The 23,760-nt window shown below is 46.1% G+C and overlaps 1 protein-coding gene across 1 annotated transcript in view; it reads right to left on the bottom strand.

Moving 5' to 3' along the window:
• The window catches only part of LOC126249412 (gamma-tubulin complex component 3-like), a 207,721-nt gene that overhangs the window by 94,915 nt on the left and 89,046 nt on the right, over positions 1-23,760 (bottom strand). The window lies entirely within an intron of this gene.

Raw genomic sequence — 23,760 nt, 5'->3', positions numbered from 1 at the left:
AAAAAATAATAAAAAAAATACATAAAAAAAGTTGTATGGATGTACGGGTGGATATGCACTCACTTGAAAATGGAGATAAAAGCTCTTTGACAATGTAGGTTTCATTGACTGAAAGCACGCAGACAAGTCAGAATGTTTTGTGTGTACTAGTGTTTCAGATCCACACTCTAGAGAACAGTGAGCTGGAGCACCATCATGTAGCAGCCACAATACCCTCCAAATCACCAAACCCATGGCTTCCAGCAGGGGAGACAGGTTCAAACATTGAAGTGCACCTATGTCTCACCTGTGATGATGATGATGATGATGATGATGATGATGATGATTTAGTTGAGGGTTAACTCGACATCATGGTCATCAGTGCCACGATGAAAAGTCAACATGAAATCTCATGGATGGGGACGAAGTTTATCCCCACATGAGGAGCAGTTTATAATGTACTGAAGTCTGCCGCCCTTCCCTACCAGGTTAGGGATGAGGCCTGACAGTCCACAAAATACCACCACTCTGTTAACACTGGTATCGGTATCTGCGAGGATGGTGGGCAGATCTCCAGCGAGACCAAGGGCTGCTCTAATATCAGTATACAGGACACATGTAGCTGCAATATGCTGAACTGAAAGCGGCATGCCACAAACTTCACAGAATGGTGGATCCTACTGCTGGAGGAGGAAGCCATGTGTGAAAGGACTATGCCTGATGCACAGTCTGGTGAGCAAAACCTCCTTCCAGCAGCAAGGCTGACACGAAGTCCACCAAGCCTTTGTGGTCAATTTGAGCGACTGCAGTTTGTTGTCTGACACCTGCAACCATTCAGTCTCCCACTGACACATGAAGCATCTGTCAGAAAATGAGATAATGGCATGCAATGGGATGGGACACTGATGGGCAACACCATCCCAACATGCTTCCTTGGCAGCTTTGTCAGCCATGTTGTTACCCTGTATCCCAACGTGGCCAGGTACCCAGCAAAAGATCACCACCTTGCCACAGCGTTGGAGCCACTGTAAGGAGTCATGGATGAGCTAAATCAGCAGGTCTACCGGATACATTTGGTGAAGCGCTTGCAGTGCACTAAGAGTTGGAACAGACAAGAAAACTCTTACAGTGATGTCTGTGAACCCTCTCCAGTGCCATCAGAGTGTCATCTAACTCCACATCATAATTTGTAAATTGTTCTGGAAGACACACTTTAAACATCCCATCATGGAAAACCACAGAACAACCAAGAGCATTCTCCTGCTGGGATGCACCTGTATAAATAACAATAATACTATGGTACATACTTAAAATAGACAAAAACAAAGTTGTAAAAACCACGTCTGGAGTACAACTTTTCGTGTACTGTGTCAAGCTTAAAATCACTTTGGGCCTCTGAAGACACCAAGGCAGCAGTACATTCCATCCCTGGGTGTGTATTTTCATGCCCGAGAGATCCACATCCTTGAGATACTCTGTAGCACATACACCAAATGGCTGGGTTTGTTGGGGCCGATTCCTGAACAGTCATTCGAAGGTAGGTTGGATCACTGAATTAAATGCTAATGACTGAGGTGATGCTTAGATTTTCAGTGCCTGTCGAGCCAAAAGGATATGTCGCCGAATCCAGAGGGGTGGTTCACCAGCCTCTGCACACAAACTTTGAACTGGGCTGGTCCGAAAGGCTCCAGTCAATATCCAAATGCCCTCATGGTGGACAGCATCTAACATCCAGAGGTAGGAAGGGCGGGCTCATCTGTAGACCATGGTGCCATAGTCTAGGCGTGATCAAACAAATGCCTTATATAAATGCAGAGCTGGGACCTGTCAGCTCCCCATGTTTTTTCGCCAAGGCATTTCAAAATGTTCAACAACCAGAAGCCCTTTGTTCGTAGGTCTTTCAGGTGAGGGAGCCATGTTAATTTCGTGTCAAATAATAAACCCAAAAAGTGCACAGTGTCTTGAAAACATAAAATACGGTCCCCCATTTTAAGCTCTGGTTGGTTAAAACTCCGACCAGCACAATTAAAATTGACACACAAAGTCTTTTCAGGTGAGAACCAAAACTATTTGTCTTGGCCCAGGTTTCCAGCCTCCTAATGGCCAGCTGTAGCTGCCTCGTCATCATAAGATCAGAGGAAGATTAGAAGATTGAAAAGTCATCCACAAACAAAGAGCATTTGACAGGATTCCTGACTGCAGAGGAAATGCCACTGATAGCAATAGCAAACAATATGACACTGAGGACACTGCCCTGGGGCACACCATTCTCCTGAACAAAGCATTCAGACACGGCATCACCAATGCAATAACAAAAACTCCGGTCCTTGAGAAAGCATTCGATCAGAAGCGGCAGGAGTCCACGTAGTTCCCATTCATGAAGTTGGCAAAGGATGCTGTACCGCCAAGAAGTGTCAAATGGTTTTGGCATAAGGAGGACTCCTGTATTGCCATCTCCAGTAGAATTAAGTTGTCAAGAGTGGAAAGGTAGCGTAACAAACTGCACTAGAGTGGCTCAGGTGACCTCGGGACTCAAGCAGACAGACGAGGTGGTGGTTGACCATGTGTTCAACAGTATTACACATACAACTGTAAGGGTGACACTCTGATAACTGTTAGGGGTGCTACGATCCTCGCCTGGTTTCCAGAATGGAATTAATATTGCCTCCTTCAAAGTCATGGGGTACTGTCCATCAAACCAGATCTGACTTAAACAAGAGAGGAGCTGACCTTTCACTTCAGGGCACAGATGACGAAGCATGGTATAATGGATCTCATCAGGTGCTGGAGCAGTGTCTGTCTATAAAGCTGATTCCAGTTCCCACATGGAGAATGGAAGGCTGTAGACTTCCTCATTACGCGAGAATAAATTGAGCTTCCTCATCTCTGCAGTCCGACAGAATACTGAACAGCAGGAGCTTGTCTAAATGACTTAGTAACAGTAAAGAAGTGTTCTGCTCAAACGTGAGCCATGTCTTCTGGAGTGTCCACCAAGACCCCATTATTTGACAAGGCCCTAAGGGGATGTGGGCAACTCTCGCCTGAAATCTGTCTTATTGATTCCCAAACGTGCGCAGCAGAAGTGGACCGATTAATGGAAGTCGTGAATTCCCTCCAGGATCCCTCTTCGGTTCTTTGATCACTCGCCTTGCATGTGCTCTCACAGACCTGATGGCATGAAGATTGGCTTTAATTGGACACTGTTTGAAGTTCTCCAGAGCTGTCCGTCTGGCCCTGATTGTCAATCAACAGTCGTCATTCCACCAAGGTACAGGCTGTCGTCTGAGGTGGTTACCAGACCTGGGGATGGACTCTTGGGCAGCCCTGTGGATCTTATGAGTGATATGGGCCACTGCCTCCTCTGCACAATCCTTTCGTTCAAAAACAGCTTGTCCACTGTACTTTATCCAATTTGCCCTTTATATAAGCCACCTGCGTGGTCTCCTGCTGGCCACTGTCCTAGGTGGCAGACGAATCCACACTGGGAAGTGGTCACTAGAATGTAAATCTGAAGCCACTTCCCACTGAACTGACTCTGCAGTAGCTGGGGAACAAAAACAAAGATCAATAGCTGACAAAGACCCTGTAGCTGTGGAAAAGAGAGTCATCTGACCTGCATTCAGAATGCAGACATTCTCAGAATGGACGAGTCACTCCAACCAACCCCTGGAGCAAATGGTAGCCAAGCCCCACAGCACATTGTGGGCATTGGGCTTCTGTGGCTAGGAGAGCTTCACTGATTCAGTCTATGGAACTGAGGATGATCGTGAAGCACTACGACTAACTGCTTTTGGGCACTACAGCCACTAGCGGGTGTCATCTTTCTCATTAGCAGGAACCTGGGAAGGGAGTGACCCAAGGAACCCATTCCTGGTGAGAGGAGCTGAAGAAGACTTATGCTTCTCCATCTGAGAAGTGGGGACTGGTGTCCCCAATGGTTGGGGGGGGGGGGGGGGGGGCAGTGCCCCCAAGGTAGGTAGTGCAAGAGCAACAGGGGGCAAGTGCCCCCACCATCAAGAGGACAGGTGTAGCCTTTTGGCTCTGAGGGTCAACTAGAATTTGCAGAACTGATGGGGCTACAACTGTTCTTGTGATGGCGGCATATGAGGTGGTCATAGCTACAGGATGTAGGCCCTGTTATGGTCTCTTGGCCTCATTGTAGGTCAGTCGCTTCAGGTTCTTTTATTCCATGATTTTCCTCTCTTTCTGTAAAACCCTGCAGTCTGGTGAGCAAGGTGGATGGTGCTCTCCGCAGTTGACACAGATGGGAGGTAGGGCACATGGATTATTGGGATGCTATGTACATCCACAATCTCGACATGTGAACCTGGCAGTACACTGGGAAGACATATTGCCAAACTTCCAGCACTTAAAGCACTGCATGAGGGGGGGGGGGGGGGGGACACATGGCTTGACATCACAGCAATAGACCATCCCCTTGACCTTCTCAGGTAATGTTTCACCCTCAAAGGCAAAGATCAAGATGAAGATGAAGGCACCGGTGGCAACCCGATTATCCCACTGACTCAGATGGACGAGTCGCATGGAATGAGCACCTTGCCACTCTAAATTGGCACGCAGCCTGTCGCCAGACAGCAAAAGAAAGTACCTGTGGAAGACAATACCCAGGACCACATTTTAGCTCTTATGTGGCGTAATGGTAACAGAAACATCCCCCAACTTTTGACCCAGATCACATTTTGGACAAGCCCTCCACCTTGTAATGGTACTTTAATTACGTAACCACTGTGGCACCTCACCTCCACCTCTTGATACCAGCAATATTCTACTGTGTTTCTGTAAAATAGTTAACTATTTCGGTGACAACATTCAGATTTGATTTCATTAATGTAGAGGTACTTTGATACATCGATATGTTTGTATTGCAATGATATTATTCTTAGTGTATTCTGTCTTTTGTCACTATGATCTTTGATGTACTTGTAACTCTGACTTGTAACTCTGACTAAGTGGTATTTAGAGTGTCAAGTATTGGTCATAATGTTGAAAAGACGCGAATTGTAGTCAGTTTATGAAATGTGAACTTTAACAGTGAGGAATATATTTTCAAGTATGTTTTATATTGTCAAGTGATGTTGCAACAAAAGTAATAAAAAAGAAGTGTAACTTAAATTCGGAGTGCTGATTACTTTTTTACATCACCATTGTTCTAACTTGCAAAAGTTTCATCTTCAAGAATGGTTTATGAAACAAATCTATAAAACTTTTGAATATCACAGAATAACACCTAGGCCTCTTTGCATCTGAGCTTGGAATCACCACCACATAGATTTTCGACGATTGAGCCATGAGTTCACAATGAAACCAGCATGGGAAACACGAAAAGATGAGTGCCTAGTTTATCCATTATTTCATAAAATGACTTAATTAACTGTGCTCTAATGACACCTGCCACATAATATAACTTTGTTGTTGCCCGAAAATGCAATATTTAGTAGCGTGAGCAACACTACAATCATAATTAATTTTTGACCTTTGTTGTGGTAGGGTTGTTAGAACCTCCCAAAATTTGTCCTCTAAATGCTCTACAAAAAACTGTGACTTCATCAAAACAGAGGAGTCCCCATCAGTTCTTGTTCATACGAGGTACCGGGGTAAATAAGGTTCACTGCCATCCTTAGCCTGGCATTCCTCCAATGGTATGCCCAAGGAGGGTAATGATTTAGGTTCATACTTCCTTTCATTGTTTTGAGACTTAGAACGCTTAGAGACTGCTGGTGTTTTATCAACAGCAAGTGATGACATGGTACGCTTCATCACATGTCATCCGCCCTGATGCTTCCCACTCTGACCAGGGGCCCTCCCCACAGGCACCACACAATCCCAACAAAGGCCACCTGGCAGGATGATCATTGTTGGGAGTCCCGATGCCCCAGGGTGACAGGCATCTACTCCTTGGCATGTGTGGGGAGTTAACGCCGCAGGCATCAGCAGAGTGATCCCTGTGTTGTCAGGGGGCTACAACCAACAGTATACATGGTGGTCCCACCACAACAGACTGGCTACCATGCTGGATATTAGGTGCAAACAAGTCCATGGTCATCATCAGCACGTAAAGCGACACTGCATAGTGCATGGTGGAAAACACACCCAGGAAGGTGTCCTCACCCAAGAGATGGAGGATGAGTGGTACTGCAATGCAACGATGAGAAAGCAGGCTGCAGGTCTCAAGGCAAGATGGACACAATGCACCATGTAAGGTGCCCTTCCCCAATTGGCTCGCTCTTCAGAAAAATTTTGAAGAATGGAGGTCAAACCCTACTGGGGACCATCATATAAAGGCCGAAATGTGAGAGACTCCCTGTAGTCACCTGTTATGACAGGCAGGAATACCTTGGGCCTATTCCAATCCCCAGACCCGCAGGGGGAACTGGAGCCATGTTTAGTGGATTTCCCACAGGGCTTTCTTCTGAGTCAATAGCTTATCTTGATATGAATCAATGCTCTGCCATTGTAAATAAGACATGACAAAAATTTGTTCTCTTTGCAGATGATAAATGTTATTAGCAAAGACCTTGAATATAATATCAATGATGTCACTAATAGGGTAGCCTTTAACATCAGCACTTGGCTCTATGAGAACATATTATCAGCTCAAGTGCAGCTCAACACAGTGAAAATGGTTCGTGACACCCAAGTCCTGTAAAACCAAAATCAGTCAGTTGAAGTCAATCATTTTAAATTCCTGGGGCTTAGGGTACATGGGAGACTTTCTTCAAAGTACCACGCCCAAGAGCTTGGGAAAAAAAGTGAATGCTGCTATCTTCAATATAGAAATGATGTTCACGGGCTGACACAAACTTGAAGGCTTGTTTACTTTGCTTACTTTCATTCTATTACCTCTCACGATGTTACATTTTGGAACAACTCTGGCAACCTGTGAAGAATCTTTGTACCCAGTGTGGGGCAGCGGTGGAATAACTGTTAAATGTTCCTATTATTTGTTTAATGCTGTTGTTTGCCGTTCTCAACACTGGCTCTCTAACTACAATATTGGCAACCAGAAAGTGATTAGCAAAACGTGAAGCCTGTAATTAGAATTCCTAGTGCCCACTTCATCTGAGAAATACATTTATAGCTACAGCTTATAGCTCTGAGGAATTAGGAGATTGTCTGGGATTCATAATCAAAAACCATTCTCTCTAAAATGTTCACTATATTCTGGAAGTCACAGATGCAACTATAACTGTTCAAATTAAATGTTTAAGTGAATGCTCACCATAATTTGATGATAATGTTCATCAAACGCCATGCTAATAATGGTAGAATGTCTGTCTTGCGGCGGCACGTGAAAATACGACATACGCAAACTAAAGATAGATCATTAACGTCATCCCAAAATTAACACTTCACTTGAAAACGATTTCATGGTTACGGGTATCCTGAGTAACTTATTACTGCATCCGAGGCTGTTTATATCAACGATACCGACGCGACGCGACTCCCGGCACAGGTGGTACGCTAATCAGCGTCTGGAGAGAACTGGGGCCTTCCTTTCTCGTACAGCATTCTTACATATAAAGCTGCGGTGTGGACGGCTAAGGGAACGCCTGATCAAATCTGCTCTCCCGACTAGCTGCTGGGCTAGTAATGCACCACTTTAAGTTATCGAAAAAATCATTGCTTCCTTTGCTGATGGCTGATGAAGCTTTCAATTTAATTGTGCATTGGCACACAAGTAAGTAATCATAATAAAAGTCTGACGTGGCTAAGTCAAATATTTTGGGCGAGAGAATTAATTTAATTACACTACACGCAGTAGACGAGCTCTGAACTTGCTCTTAGGAGATACGCTATAGCTATAGCTTTATAGTTATCCTGTTGAAACTTCTCACATTTTTATGATTATAGCGGATCTCCCTTCTACTTAAATTTAAGCATCCTAGCTTTATTTATTCGCCCACTTAATCTATCTTGCTTCCTTAATTTCTAAGACAAAAACCAGAAAATCATGAATTTCAAATAAAATTTTAATTTGTGAGATCCAGAATACTGTTTCAACTAAATTATTATGCAAAAGGAATCTAAATATAAATTTTTAAGTTTCTAGCTCTTTTCTGTTGCGCCAATGATTTTTACAGAAAAACATCCAAATTTCGAAATTGGTTACAGTTATTGAACTGATATCCAACACATATTGATTTTGTATTACTCCTGACATGCTAGAAACGTTTCAGGTTATTTACTTCATTTTAAAGTATTGCGCAATATTTATGACGTCAGCAGTTACAGCAGACTAGGCTGGCACACAATGGAAAGACTGATGTGAATTTTATAAGCCGTGAGTATGCTGCTTCCCTACACCAGCGACAGGTGGTCAGACTGAGCTGCAGTGTCAGTTTGCAAGCTTCTTGCAAGTAGTTGTGTGGTGTCACATATTATCGATACCACCCCAGGCAAAATACATCCCGAGGTCAGCAGTAAACTATGTGACAGCCTCGCCAGTCAGTGGTTGCCTTGAAGCCACAACTCCTGCTATATGCACAGGTAGTGCCACCACTTACATGGATTAAGGAAGATGTAGCACCAATCTCGCCCAGATTAAGATCAGAGTTCGCTGAGTGCATTAGCAGCCTTATTCTTAGTTTCCCTGTATTGTGATGACTAGGGTCTGACTAATATATTTCTGGAATACAATTGGACTTGTTGCATTAAAGTTAAGTAAGCACCAATGTCACTCAGATTATGTGTACTTCTAATTATTTCTGCTTCCTGTCTAAACACCCACCTGTTCTTTGGCACTGACCTCTGGCAGAGCCAAAATATTGTTCAGTTGTGTCTGAATTCTAACTCTGCTGTCCCTGTGTAAACACTCCATCACAAATATTTGTTGTTGATAATATTGACTAGTTCAGAAGAAAATCCAAGATTCATTCAGTGAAGATGTGCAACTGTGAAAGACTTCCTTCAGGACTGCACAGAAAGTTGTGCACTATCCACCAGGTTTCACTTCCAACAGGCTTCCAGGAAAACTGCAAAAACTGATTGATAAACACCAAGTATTCAAATTCAAGTTTAAGTTCCCTTATGGCACTCTACTCCTATTGTGTACAGGATTCTCTCACACTAGTTCAAAACTTTTCTCTGTAATATGTTATTTGTTCTTTATACTCTTTTCATGTTTTATTAATTGTTTAATTCTTCACTTTACGAATTTTATGATCTGAAATCTTGAAACTATGTACTGATTCATTCCAATACTAAGTAGCCTTGGCTTGTATGGTCCCATGGAACCCGATAAAGAAACTAAAAAATTACTATCCTTCAGTCAGTATAATGCCTAATCACATCATCATCATCATCATCATCATCATCATCATCATCATCATCATCATCTGCACTCTGACATAATTAGTCAGAATATAGTACATAGTCATTCTGGAACTCAATTACTAAAATGCTGCTTAGCTCCATCCTATTAGAACTTACCATAGGTATACCTGAACTTAACTTAAACACAAATAGATATACAGGGTGGTCCATTGATCGTGACTGGGCCAAATATCTCATGAAATAAACGTCAAACGAAAAAACTACAAAGAACAAAACTTGGGTAGCTTGAAGGGGGGAAACCAGATGGCGCTATGGTTGGCCCGCTAGATGGCGCTGCCATAGGTCAAACAGATATCAACTGTGTTTTTGTAAATAGGAACCCCCATTTTTTATCACACATCCGTGTGGTACGTAAAGAAATGAGAATGTTTTAGTTGGACCATTTTTTTCACTTTGTGATAGATGGTGCTGTAATAGTCACAAACATATGGCTCACAATTTTAGACGAACAGTAGGTAACAGGTAGGTTTTTTTAAATTAAAATACAGAACGTAGGTACATTTGAACATTTTATTTCGGTTGTTCCAATGTGATACATGTACCTTTATGAACTTATCATTTCTGAGAATGCATGCTGTTATAGCGTGGTTACCAGTAAATAAGACATTAATGCAATAAATGCTCAAAATTTTGTCTGTCAAACCTCAATGCATTTGGAAATACGTGTAATGACATTCCTCTAAACAGCAAGTACTTCGCCTTCCGTAATTTTGCACACATGCATTGACAATGCACTGATGCATGTTGTCAGGCACTGTCGGTGGATCATGATAGATAATATCCTTCAACTTTCCCCACAGAAAGAAATCCAGGGACGTGAGATCTGGTGAACGCGCGGGCCATAGCATGGTGCTTCGACAAAAAATCCACCTGACATGAAATATGTTATTCAATACCTCTTCAACCACATGCGAGCTATGTGCCGGACATCCATCATGTTGAAAGTATATCGCCATTCTGTCATGCAGTGAAACATCTTGTAGTAACATCAGTAGAACATTACGTAGGAAATCAGCATACATCACACCATTTAGATTGCCATCATTAAATTGGGGGCCAATTATCTTTCCTCCCATAATGCCACACCATACATTAACCCACCAAGGTCATGGATGTTCCACTTGTCGCAGCCATCGTTGATTTTCCGTTGCCCAATAGTGCATATTATGCTGGTTTACGTTACCGCTGTTGGTGAATGACGTTTCGTCTTTAAATAGAATGTGTGCAAAAAATCTGTCATTGTCCCGTAATTCCTCTTGTGCCCAGTGGCAGAACTGTACATGATGTTCAAAGTTATTGCCATGCAATTCCTGGTGCATGGAAATATGGTACAGGTGCAATCGATGTTGATGTAGCATTCTCAACACCGACATTTTTGAGATTCCCGATTCTCGTGCAATTTGTCTGCAACTGGTTTGCAGATTATCTGTGACAGCAACTGAGACACCTACTTGGGCATCATCATTTGTTGCAGGTCTTGGTTGACGTTTCACATGTGGCTGAACACTTCGTGTTTCCTTAAATAACGTAACTATCCGGCGAACATTTCGGACACTTGGATGATGTCGTCCACTTGGATGATGTCGTCCAGGATACCGAGCAGCATACATAGAACACGCCTGTTGGACATTTTGATCACAATAGCCATACATCAACATGATATCAACCTCTTCCACAATTGGTTAACGGTCCATTTTAACACGTATCAAATACCATCCGCACTTATACGTTTGTGGCTATTACAGCGCCATCTATCACAAAGGGAAAAAAGTGGTCCAACTGCAAAATTCATATTTCTTTACATACTACATGAATATGCAATAAAAAATGAGGGTTCCTATTTAAAAAACGCAGCTGATATCCGTTTGACCAATGGCAGCGCCATCTAGTGGGCCAACCATAGTGCCATCTGGTTCCCCCCTTCAAGCTAGACAAGTTTCGTTCTTTGTAGTTTTTTCGTTTGATGCTTATTTTGTGAGATATTTGGCCTAGTCAATATCAATGGACCACCCTGTATTTGAGTTTTAGTGAAGATTCTGTTCAGCAACAAATGTACATGTTAGTACAAAAGTTAAACTCCACACTGCACAAATTTCAGAATCATTCATCTAGAGGTTGCATATGGTTTACATTGACATTTCCTTTGTAGAATATGATACTGTAAAAGGCATGTAAGTGTATTTATGTTGGCAGTATACAAAAATCACAAATATTCAGTCCATTGGTAAGAGATTTTTTCTTAATATTCTAGGAAATGGACATACATGGTGGAACATGCTGCTGAGAAAAACATGCTGAATTTCAATGGCTGCTTCACAACAGTGTGTTCTGGATACTTTCCTCCAACACCAGCTTCCCTGAATTACATTGATGGGAACTGTTCTTACAACATATTCTTTTGTTTCAAAATCATACTTGTCTCAGTATCTACTAGTCCTTGCCTTACACTATCACTACCTCTACCCTATGAGCCTAACACATATATCAACCAGCACTAATACCCTTCTTATTACAGTCTCTCTCCCTTTGTTCTGTGTTCCCCCTCCCAGTTCATTTCTTGACATTCTTGAGCACAGCACACAACTCCTGGTACCTGCAGCCACTAAAATGATGCAACACACCTACTTCTGCTGCTTCCCTCTCGCTGCCATATGCCACTTATCCCAGGCACCTTTGGCTGTTTAAAATGAATAGTTCGTAATTTTACCATTCACTTGTGCACTATTAGCTTCCTTATATATCCAACACAAGGAGGAACGATGACAGTATCCTATGAATGATAGAAATCACACAATTTCAATGACACTGTTTCATCAAACAATGTTAAAGTTTTTTTTGATATGACACTTATAAAAATCGTAGCTCCAACTATATTTCACAGCCACTGAAAAACATGAGGGTAGAATAAATCTCCACCACATACACATTACATCCCTGATCTACAGGGTGAGCTAACATCAGAAAGAGTATGCACACAGACTATTACCAATGAAGAAATTAACAAATGTAGTCACTTCATTACACATCATTTCACAAATAATACAGTCACAAAATGAGCATCACATCCTCAGACCCATGCTAATTTACATAATACTTGGTATGGTTTCAGCATTTGGAGGGGGGGGGGGGGGGGGGGGCACTAACAACTATACTCTTATCCCTTTGTTTACAGAGGAAACACACATGCATGCATGCATGCCAAAGATAACCACAACCAATGTCTGGCCACTAAATTTGTCAATTTTGTCTTTTTTGTTTATGGTTTTAGGGCGCAAAACTGCTACAGTCATTATCGCCCAGTCTGTGACTTAGGAAAAGGCAGAAATGGGAACGAAACTCAAAAAATTGGAGAAACTAAAAACAGAAGGAAAGCTTAAAAAACCAATATAGAAGGGGGTTGGTTGTCCCCAAAAAGAGCTTCAAATCACTGACGTCATCTCACTGGCACTAATAAACTCGAGAACACGATTGGCTGAGCGTGTGTCATCTGCTAAAATGGAAGATATATCAGGCAACAGCTGTAGACGGACGCGTAACAGAGTAAAATAGGGCACTCAAGTAAAAGGTGTCTTACCGTCCACAGCTGAGAGCAGTGGGGACAGAGTGGGGGCGGATCGCTGCTTAAAAGATGTCGATGGCTAAAAAGACAGTGCCCTATCCGGAGTCTAGTTAAAATTACCTCTTCCCAACGATGCGTTCGGGAGGAAGAGGTCCAAGCACAGGGAAGAGCTTTCACGTCCCACAATTTATTACTGGGAAGTGTCAACCAATGTGCGTGCCATAAAAGAGTAACACGACGACATAAAACACTCCGTAGACTGGCAAAGGGAATCGTGCGAATAGCTGGCCAAAGAAGAGAGACTGCAGCCTTGGCCGCTATATCGGCCGCCTCATTTCCACAGATACCAACATGTCCTGGGATCCAGAGGAACGCCACAGAGATGCCCCTCAAATGGAGCAAGTGGAGGCAGTCCCGAATCTGGTGGACCAGAGGGTGGACAGGGTACAGAGCTTGGAGACTGAGGAGAGAGCTGAGAGAATCTGAACAGATAACATACTGTATCCGCTGATGGCGACGGATGTATTGGACAGCCTGGAGAACAGCGTAAAGCTCTGCAGTATAAACCGAACACTGGTCAGGAAGCCGAAATTGATTTGGGGTGTCGCCAACAATATAGGCACTCCCTACACCTAGCGATGTTTTCGAGCCATCAGTGTAAATAAATGTGGCTTCCTTCATTTGTGCACATATAGCAGCAAATGCCCGACGATAAACAAGTGAAGGGGTACCATCCTTGGGAAATTGACAAGACAAAGGTCACGGAGCAGGCAGGTCCGGGGACGGAGCCAAGGCAGTGCTGTACCCCAAGTTGTCAAGAAGGTTTTAGGAAAGCGGAAGGAAAGAGAATTGAGCAGTTGACGGAAGCGGACTCCCGGTGATAGTAGGGAGGAAGGGCAGCCTGCATACCCTAAATCCAAGGAGGCGTCGAAAAAAATGTAATGGGCCGGATTAGCAGGCATGGAAGACAGATAGCTAGCATAACGACTCAGAAGGACTGCTCGCTGATTGGACAGCGGAGGTTCAGCAGTCTCAGCATAAAAGCTTTCCACAGGGCTGGTGTAAAAAGCTCCAGACACTAAACGTAATCCACGGTGGTGGATAGAGTCGAGACGCTGAAGAATAGACGGCCGAGCAGAGGAGTAAACTATGCTTCCATAGTCCAATTTCGAGCGCACTAAGGTGCGATAGAGGCGGAGAAGGACCACTCTGTCCGCTCCCCAGGAGGTACCAGTCAGGACATGGAGGGTGTTGAGGGACCTCTGACAGCAAGCCGAAAGATAGGAAACGTGGGAGGACCAGCACAGTTTTCTGTCAAACTTAAGACACAAGAATTTAGTGACGTCCAAAAATGGCAGGTTGACAGGTCCTAGATGTAAGGAAGGTGGAAGAAACTCCGTATGATGCCAAAAATTAACACAAACAGTCTTACTGGGAGAAAAGCGGAAGCCTGTTGCAATGCTCCAAGAGTGGAGGCGATCGGGACATCCTTGAAGATGTCGATCAAGAAGGCTGGTCCGTTGAGAGCTGTAGTAGATCGCAAAATCGTCCACAAAGAGGGAGCCCGAGACATCGGGAAGGAGACAGTCCATAATTGGATTTATGGCAATGGCAAACAGTACAACACTTAGCACGGAGCCCTGGGGTACCCCGTTTTCTTGGGAGAAAGTACGGGAGAGAGTAGTGTTCACCCGCACTCTCTATGTGCGCTCTGCCATAAATTCGTGAAGAAAAAGGGGCAGCCGACGTCGAAAGCCCCAAGAGAACAGTGTACGGAGGATGCCTGTCCTCCAACAGGTATTGTATGCTCTCTCCAGATCAAAAAATATTGCTACTGTTTGGCGTTTCCAGAGAAAATTGTTCATGATATAAGTGGAGAGAGAGCAACAAGACGGTCAACTGCAGAACGATGCTTTCTGAAACCGCATTGGGCAGGTGTTAAAAGACTGCAGGACTCCAGCCACCAAGCTAAACGGCAATTCACCATACGCTCCAAAACCTTACATACACTACTCGTGAGAGAAATGGGGCGATAGCTAGAGGGGAGATGTTTGTCCTTTCCAGGTTTCAGAACAGGAACAATGATAGCTTCCCGCCATTGTCTGTGAAAAGTACTGTCGGTCCAAATTCGATGGGTTGATAAATGCAGCAACATTTGGATGTGGATACCATCCGGTCCTGAACAGAGGAGCGAGAAGAATAGAGTGCATGTTGGAGTTCCCGCATGGAAAAAACAGTATTATAGCTTTCGCTATTTTGAGAGGAGAAAGCAAGAGGTTGCACTTCCGCTGCACATTTCTTCGGGAGAAATGCTAGCGGGTAATACGAAGAGCTCGAAATCTCAGCAAAGTGTTGACCCAATGAGTTAAAAATTTCGATGGGGTCCACTAATTTATCATGCGCGACAGTGAGCCCAGAGACCGGGGAGAAACTAGGTGCACCAGATAACCGTCAAATCCGACTCCAAACTTCCAAGGAGGGAGTGAAGGTGTTAAATGAGCTAGTAAAGAAGTCCCAGCTCGCCTTCTTGCTATCACAGATGACGCGACGGCATCGCGCACAGAACTGCTTATAGCGGATACAGTTGGCCAAAGTAGGATAGTGGCAGAAAACGCGAAGAGCATTTCGCCGCTCCCGTATTGCATCACGGCATGCCTCTTTCGACCAACGAACTGGGGGGCGCCGGGGCAATTCGGAGGTGTGTGGTATTGAACGTTCCGCAGCTGTTAGAATAATGTCTGTAATATGTGTGACCTCATCGTTGATGCTAGGAAAGTGACGGTCATCGAATGTCGCTAGAGACTAAAAAAGTGTCCAATCGGCTTGGGCAAACTTACAGCGTCACGGGCGCATATATGGCAGTTGCGGTTGCAGTCTAGGGACACATGGAAAGTGGTCACTCGAGTGTGTATCATAAAGGGCGAACCATTCGAAGCGCCGAGCTAGCGGAACAGTACCGACCGAAAGGTCCAAATGAGAGAAATTTTTTGTGGAGGCAGACAAAAATGTAGGGTCCCCGGTGTTGAGGCAAACAAGATCCGCTTGGTGGAAGACGTCTATCAATAGTGAGCCACGCGGACAAGGATGTGGAGATCCCCAAAGCGGGTGGTGGGCAATGAAGTCCCCAACCAGCAAATAGGGGGGTGGAAGCTGACCAAGAAGATGAAGGAGATCAGCTCGTGCCATTGGTGTGGACAATGGAATGTATACAATACAAAGAGAGAAGGTGTATCCAGAAAGGGAAAGACGGACAGCGACAGCTTGGAAGGAACTGTTTAAGGGGATTGGGTGATAATGGAGAGTATCATGGAGAAGAATCATAAGTCCTCCATGTGCTGGAGTGCCTTCAACAGAGAGGAGATCAAATCGGATGGACTGAAAATGGGGAGAACAAAGCAGTCGTGGGGACGCAGCTTTGTTTCCTTAAGACAGTAGATAACCGGCGAGTAGGATCGTAAGAGGATCGACAATTCATCCCGATTGGCTCGAATGCTGCGGATATTCCAGTGGATAATGGACATCGGGTGAACAGAAAATGGAGAAATGTGACCAAGGTTGCCGTCAACTCAACGACTGCTCAGAGCTTCCGTCCGACAGCATGGAACGGCATTCAGCTGAAGGCAGAAGATCCTGATCCATAGGTTGTTCAGGAGCAGCTCCTGCCACCAGTGATCGGCCACCAGCAGTGCGCCTCGGCGACACAGAAGATGGCCGAGGGCGGTTACCGTCAGGTGGTGCTGTAGATGAGACACGCCTTGGCGGAGAAGGAGAGGAACTGGGTTTCTTATTAGCCGTCTTAGAAACATTATGTTTAGATGAAGGAGGAACTGATGGTTGTGAAGTAGGGTACGTAATAAATCTTCACGAGTATGCTCTTTTTTGGAAGTCTTGGTGTCTGACTTTTGGGCTCGAGATTTAGCAGAACCCGATGAAGGGTGAGCCATAGAGTGGGCAGGCGAAAGTGGTGAGGTTGAATGGGCGATCTTTGCGCTGGCCGATCTGACGACCGTGGCTCTAAAGGTGAGGTTGCAAGTCTGCGTGGCCGCCTCCTTTGTTGGCCGAGGAGAAGCAAGGACAGTGCTGTATTTTCCTGTCTGAGGCACAGTGGGCTTTCGAGTGGCGAATAATTTTCGAGCAGCAAAGGTCGACACCTTTTCCTTCACTCTTGATTTCCTGAATGAGCTTTTCGTCTTTAAAAACAGGGCAATCTCTAGAGGAAGCAGCGTGGTCACCCATACAGTTGATGCAATGAGGGGATGGAGGTGGACAAGCACCCTCATGGGCATCCTTGCCACACGTAACACATTTGGCCGGATTGGAACAGGAGTGGCTGGTGTGATTGAACTGCTGACACCGATAGCAACGCATAGAGTTTGGGATGTAAGGGCGAACGGAAATTATCTCATAGTCCACTTTGATTTTCGATGGGAATTGAACTTTGTCAAATGTCAAGAAGACAGTACGGGTTGGAATGACGTTCGTGTCAACCCTTTTCATGCTCTATGAACAGCCGTTACGCCCTGGTCGGACAGGTAGTGTTGAATTTCCTCGTCGGACAATCCGTCGAGGGAGCGTATATAAATGACCCCACGTGAGGAATTTAAAGTGCGGTGCGCTTCCACCCGGACAGGGAAGGTGTGTAGCAGTGAAGTACACAGCAATTTTTGTGCCTGGAGGGCACTGACTGTTTCTAACAACAAGGTGCCATTTCGTAATTTACAACAAGACTTTACAGGACCTGCAATTGCGTCGACATCTTTCTGAATAACGAAAGGGTTGACCGTGGAGAAGTCGTGACCTTCGTCAGACCGAGAAACAACAAGGAACTGTGGCAACGATGGAAGGACTGTCTGTGGCTGAGACTCATTGAACTTACGCTTGTGAGCAGACATAGTAGAAGATGAGGAAACCATTGCGGAAGTACCCCCATGATTACCGGTGTCTCCGATGGCACTCTCCTTCCTTGTAGGGGCCCTCTCTGAGGGCACTCCCGCCTTAGGTGATTGTTCACACCTCAGGTCACACCTCCCGAGAAACGGACAGAGCGACCAATCGGCACTTTCGGAAGATATCAGCTCGGGTAATCACCCCTCCCTGGGCCTGGCCGTTACCAGGGGGTACGTACGTGTCCTACCTGTCTGCCCGGGGCGGGGAATTATGCGTTACCCCGTCACCGACTACGCATGGAAACGCATGGGTCGGCCTTCAGACACGCACAGGGAGGAAAGAAGAGAAAGAGGGAAAAAAAAAAAAGTCTCAAACGCTGCAGCGGAGAAAAGGGCAAAGAGAAGATGCAAGGAAAAGAGAAGGACAAAGGAAGGATGAAGACTTGCAAGCAGAGAAAGCAAAGAATGTGTTAGATTTTCGAGAGTCCGTCTCTGGACGTAGGCACAAAACATACTCCCAGAGGGGGAGAAAGGGAAGGAAAGAGGTGGAGGTGGGGGGGGGGGGGGCGGGCGAAAATGGGGGATGGGGAAGGATGCGGAGAGGGAAAGTATGCAGCCCAGAAAGGAAGGAGGGCCACATTAGCTCGGGGTCCCGTGCTCGCTATGCACGTATCCACAAAAGAGTTGTAGACCCCCTGGGGGGTAAATTTTGTCTGACCAGTAGATTTGATCAACATGCAAGTATTATGGAAATGCTTCATGAACTCAAATGGATATCCCTGGAGGGAAGACTACAGTCTTCTCATGAAACAGCATTGAGCAAATTTATAGAACGAACACTTGGGAAAGAATGATTTTACTGCCACCAACACACATTTCTTGTAAGTACCACAAATATGAGAAAGAGAAATTAGGTATCTTACAGAGGCATAAAGAAAGTCCCCCCCCCCCCCCCCCCCCTCATGATCCATGTTTAGAGTGGAACAGAAAGGGGTATTACTAGGTATGGTACAAGGAACCCTCTGCCAAGTGCTGTATAGTGGCCTGAAGAGACAGTACCATATGTACACTACTGGCCATTAAAATTGCTACACCAAGAAGAAATTCAGATGGTAAACGGGTATTCATTGGACAAATATATTCTACTAGAACTGACATGTGATTACATTTTCACTCAATTTGGGTGCATAGATCCTGAGAAGTCAGTACCCAGAACAACCAACTATGGCCGTAATAACGGCCTTGATATGCCTCGGCATTGAGTCAAACAGAGCTTGGATGGTGTGTACAGGTACAGCTGCCCATGCAGCTTCAACACGATACCACAGTTCATCAAGTGTAGTGACGGGGGTATTGTGACGAGCCAGTTGCTCGGCCACCATTGACCAGACGTTTTCAATCGGTGAGAGATCTGGAGAATGTGCTAGCCAGAGCAGCAGTCGAACATTTTCTGTATCCAGAGAGGCCCGTACAGGACCTGCAACATGCGGTCGGGCATTATCCTGCTGAAATGTAGGGATTCGCAGGGATCGAATGAAGGGTAGAGCCACGGGTCTTAACACATCTGAAATGTAACGTCCACTGTTCAAAGTGCCATCAGTGCGAACAAGAGGTGACCAGGACGTTGGTTGGTTGGTTATGGGGTTTGATGGGAGCTAAAAATCGAAGTCACCAGTCCCCTGTTCCAAACAGACATACTTGTGAAAGGCCTATACAGTAAAAGCGTAACCTCTGCGCACAGAGGGAGGGAACACCAAAGGGTACAGAGCTAAAATGAACACCACAATAACACAAAATATAGGACACTTAAAAGGAGCAGAGCAAATAGTTGACTAGAGTAAAACAGACTACAGTGGTTGATGAATCAGGTAAAATGTCAACCACTCAACTACAAATGAACAACCTCCAGCCGGAAAGCGTTGATAGAGGTATCAACACAACTTGTTACCATAAGAGACACTATTTTGGTATCCACGTCACAAGTAAAAGTCGCTGGAGTGGGTGTAGCATGAGAAATCATGCGAGAGCGCCAACACTAGAGTAAGTGGTAAAATCAAGCTGCATGGATAAAACATAAAACTGTGTCAGCTATAGAGGCATCATCACCTAGAATTAAAGGAAGTGCAGCTGGTAAATTAAAGGACTGCCGCAAAGGGGCTAGAATGGGACAGACCATCAGAAGATGGACAACTGTCAGCCCTGCATCACAGCAACACTTGGGCAGGTTCTCACGGTGAAGGAGATAGCTGTGGGTTAACCGCTTATGTCCAGTTCAGAGACGGTAGAGAACAACTGAGTCCCTACGCGTGCTCCTCAAGGATGAGTTCCATACGGCCGTGGACGACTTTACCATGCAGAGCTTATTTGGCATGTTCAAGACAGACCATTCAGAGCTCCAGACATTGCGGACCTTGCGATGTAGGACTGACCGGAAGTCTCTTTCCACAAGACCAAGCTCCAGGGGTGCCAAAGTGGTGGCCTGCTTTGCCAACCGATCAACACATTTGTTTCCCGGAATGCCGATGTGGCCCGGGGTCCACACAAATGTCGCTGAACAACCACAGTCGGCGAGAGCAAAAACAGCATCTTTAATACCGCGCACAAAAGGGTCCCGAGAAAAACACTGGTTGAGTATTTGCAATCCACTCAGGGAGTCACTGCATATAACAAATGACTCCCCAGAGCGGGAGGAAAGGTGAGCGAGTGCACGATAAAGAGCAACCAGCTCCACAGCGAAAACACTGCTCCCAGAAGGCAGGGAATGCTGCTCAACTGTTGTCGGCGGAATCGTAGGGGAGGGATCCCAGCTTCTACAAGAAGGCTAGTCACCGGGCTAGTGCTGAAGGCTAGTCACTGGGCTAGTGCTGAAGGCTAGTCACCGGACTAGTGCTGAAGGCTAGTCACCGGACTAGTGCGGAAGGCACCTGTTGCCAGTCTGATGCCACAATGGAGAATCGGTTCGAGGATCTGCAACGTTGAACATGCTACTGAGTCATACACCACGCTCCCGTAGTCGAGATGGGACTGTGGGACTGGACTAAGGCCTTATAGACCTGTAGGAGGGTTGTTCATGTAGCCCCCAAAACGGTGTGGCTGAGGCAGCGAAGGATGTTGAGGTGCCGCCGGCACCGTTGTTTAAGCTCACGAAGATAAGGTGTCTAAGTGAGCTGAACATCAAACAGCATGCCAAGGAAGCGATGCATCTCCTCAATACGAAGGAGTTCATAGGCAAGGTAGAGCTCTGTATGGAGGTGGACAGTTTGATGACGACAAAAATGCATCACTCGTGTCTTAGAGGCTGAGAACTGGAAACCATGCTTGGATGCCCAAAAATGTGCCTTACAGATAGCTCCCTGCAGCCGCCGTTCAGCGACACTGATGCTTGGGGAACTGTAATAAAGACAAAAGTCATCGGCATATAGGGAGGAACAGACCGATGAGCCCTCCACAGCCGCAAGACCATTAATCGCCACCAAATAGAGGGGAACACTGAGAACCGAGCCCTGCGGGACACCGTTCTCCTGAATGTGAACAGAGCTAAAGTAAGTGCCAACTCAAACCCGAAAGGAGCAACTGGAGAGGAAATTCCATAGAAAAGTCTGAAGTGGACCCCGTAAGCCCCATTCATGCAGCGTAGCAAGGATATGATGGCACCAGGTGGTATCGTACGCCTTCTGAGGATCAAAGAAAACAGCAACTAGATGTTCTTGCCGAGTAAAAGCTGTATGAATAGCCGACTCTAGCGAGACTAAATTGTAGATCGCTGAGCGGCCCTGACGGAAGCCCCACTGTTGCTGGGCCAGGAGGCCCTGAGCTTCAAGGATCCACATGAGCCGCCAACTCACCATCCATTCCAGGAGTTTGCACATAACTTTGGTAAGGCTGACAGGGCGATAGCTATCAACCACCAGCGGATCAGCACCAGGTCTCAGCACGGGGCTGCTAACGCTATCCTGCCAACGAGTTGGGAAAATGTCCTCCACCCAGATGCGGTTAAACAGGGTGAGTAATTCACCCTGACAGTGCGCCGAGAGATGGCGAAGAAACTGGTTGTGAATGCGGTCTGGACCTGGAGAGGTATCGGGGCAAGCTGTAAGGGCACTTTGGAACCCCCATTCACTAAACGGGACGTTGTATCAGTCCCAATGGTGGGTGCGAAATGACAACTGCGTACGCTCAGCCTGCTCTTTAATGGCGCGGAATTCTTCACTGTAGCCAGCCGTCGCAAAACTCCGAGAGAAGTACTCGGCCAGACGTTTGGCGATGGCGATCGGGTCAGTACAAAGTGTACCCAGAAGAGAAAGGCAAGGGACAGATACCTGAGAGCGAAAGCCAAAAATGTGCTGAACCTGCAACCACACCTGAGATGGGATGGAGCAAGAACCTATGGTGGCAACATATCGTTCCCAGCAGTCCTGTTTGCTCCGCTGGATTAACCGGCGAGCCCGGACCCGCAGCCATTTAAAGGCAACCAGATTCTCTAGGGAAGGATGATGAGAGTGTTGTTGCAGGGCTTGCTGGCGGTCCTGGATAGCTTCTGCAATCTCTGGTGTCCACCAAGGGACTGACTTACACCTTAGGGTACTTGAAGAACAGGGGACAGTTGCCTCGGCAGCAGAAACAATGGCCATAGTGACCTCATCCACTGCCAAAGCAATGTCACCAGGAAGCGGAGCAATGGCCATACTAGCTGAGGCGTAAGCTGCCCAGTCAGCTCCACGAAGAGGCCATCATGGCAGCTGGTCAGGGGGTTGGGATTGAAGAAGAGAAACCAGGATAGGAAAGTGGTCGCTACCACAGAGGTCTTCGTGGACCCTCCAACTGAGGTATGGAAGAAGATCTGGGCTACTAAGAGAAAGGTCAATGGCCGAGTATGTGCCATGAGTCAAGCTAAAATATGTGGGAGCGCCAGTGTTAAGGAGGCAAATGTGCTGCTGTGCCAAGAGAGCCTCAACGTTCCTACCCTGGCCCGAGATCTGGGCCCCACCCCATAAAGGTTGGTGGGCATTAAAGTCTCTCAAAAGGAGCAATGACGGGGGGAGCTGGGCGAACAAGGCAGCTAGGTTGGCAAGAGGGACAACCTCATCCAGGGGAAGGTAGAGGAAACAGATGGTAAGCTCCATTCCTGCCCGGATTCTAACAGCCACAGCCTCGAGAGCTGTGTGAAGTGGCACTGGGGCACTAGGAACAGTGGCAAGAACATAAACACAGACACCGCCAGACACCCTGTCATATTCTATGCGGTTCTTATAGTAACCCCGGTAGCCACAGAGGGAGGGAGTCCGCCGAACAGGAAACCAGGTTTCCTGTAGGGCCAGACAAGTGGCAGGGAAGCGGCACAAAAGCTGTTTCAACTCAGCAAGGTGGTGGAAAAAACCATGGCAATTCTATTGAAGGTTAATGGTATCTGACTGTGAAGACATGAAAGAACCTGGGGGCGATAGGTCACGCCTTAGAAGTGCTTGCTGCCACCGATTGCGAAGTAGCCATATCAACTTCCATAGAAGCTGCGGGTCGAGCAACATATAGCTCCTGAGTGGACGCTAGATGCTCCACATCATCTTCAGTTGCAGTGGTGAACTCCTTTTCTGTCTCTATGTCCTTCTCCTTTTGCTATTTCTTCTTTTTGGTAGGGTCCTGTTTGTCCTTCAGTTTATCGGGCTGGGTGGGGTTTTCCGACCCAGTCTCATGGACCGAGGAAGACCTGAAAGCCCTACGGCTCTAAGGTGGTGGCTTGTTCAGCCACTAGCTGACATCTTGACATCTGGAGGGGCAGTAACCGTGGAAGGGAGGGCACCAAGCGACCCCTCCCGATGTTGAAAACAGGGGAGCAATGGAAGAGGGTGTTCCCCAACAACCAGGTGGGCAGGAATAGACGGCTGGGCTGGAAGGCCCACAAAAAGCGACTGAGCTTGTGGGCTCATCACCAGGGATAGTGACATCGAAGCTGCTGCAGCATACGTCAATGAAATGTGCACAGGG

The sequence above is a fragment of the Schistocerca nitens genome, chromosome 3 (assembly GCF_023898315.1).
Source record: "Schistocerca nitens isolate TAMUIC-IGC-003100 chromosome 3, iqSchNite1.1, whole genome shotgun sequence".
In the NCBI taxonomy this organism is placed as follows: Eukaryota; Metazoa; Arthropoda; class Insecta; order Orthoptera; family Acrididae; genus Schistocerca; species Schistocerca nitens.
This window is presented reverse-complemented; position numbering and strand designations above follow the sequence as displayed.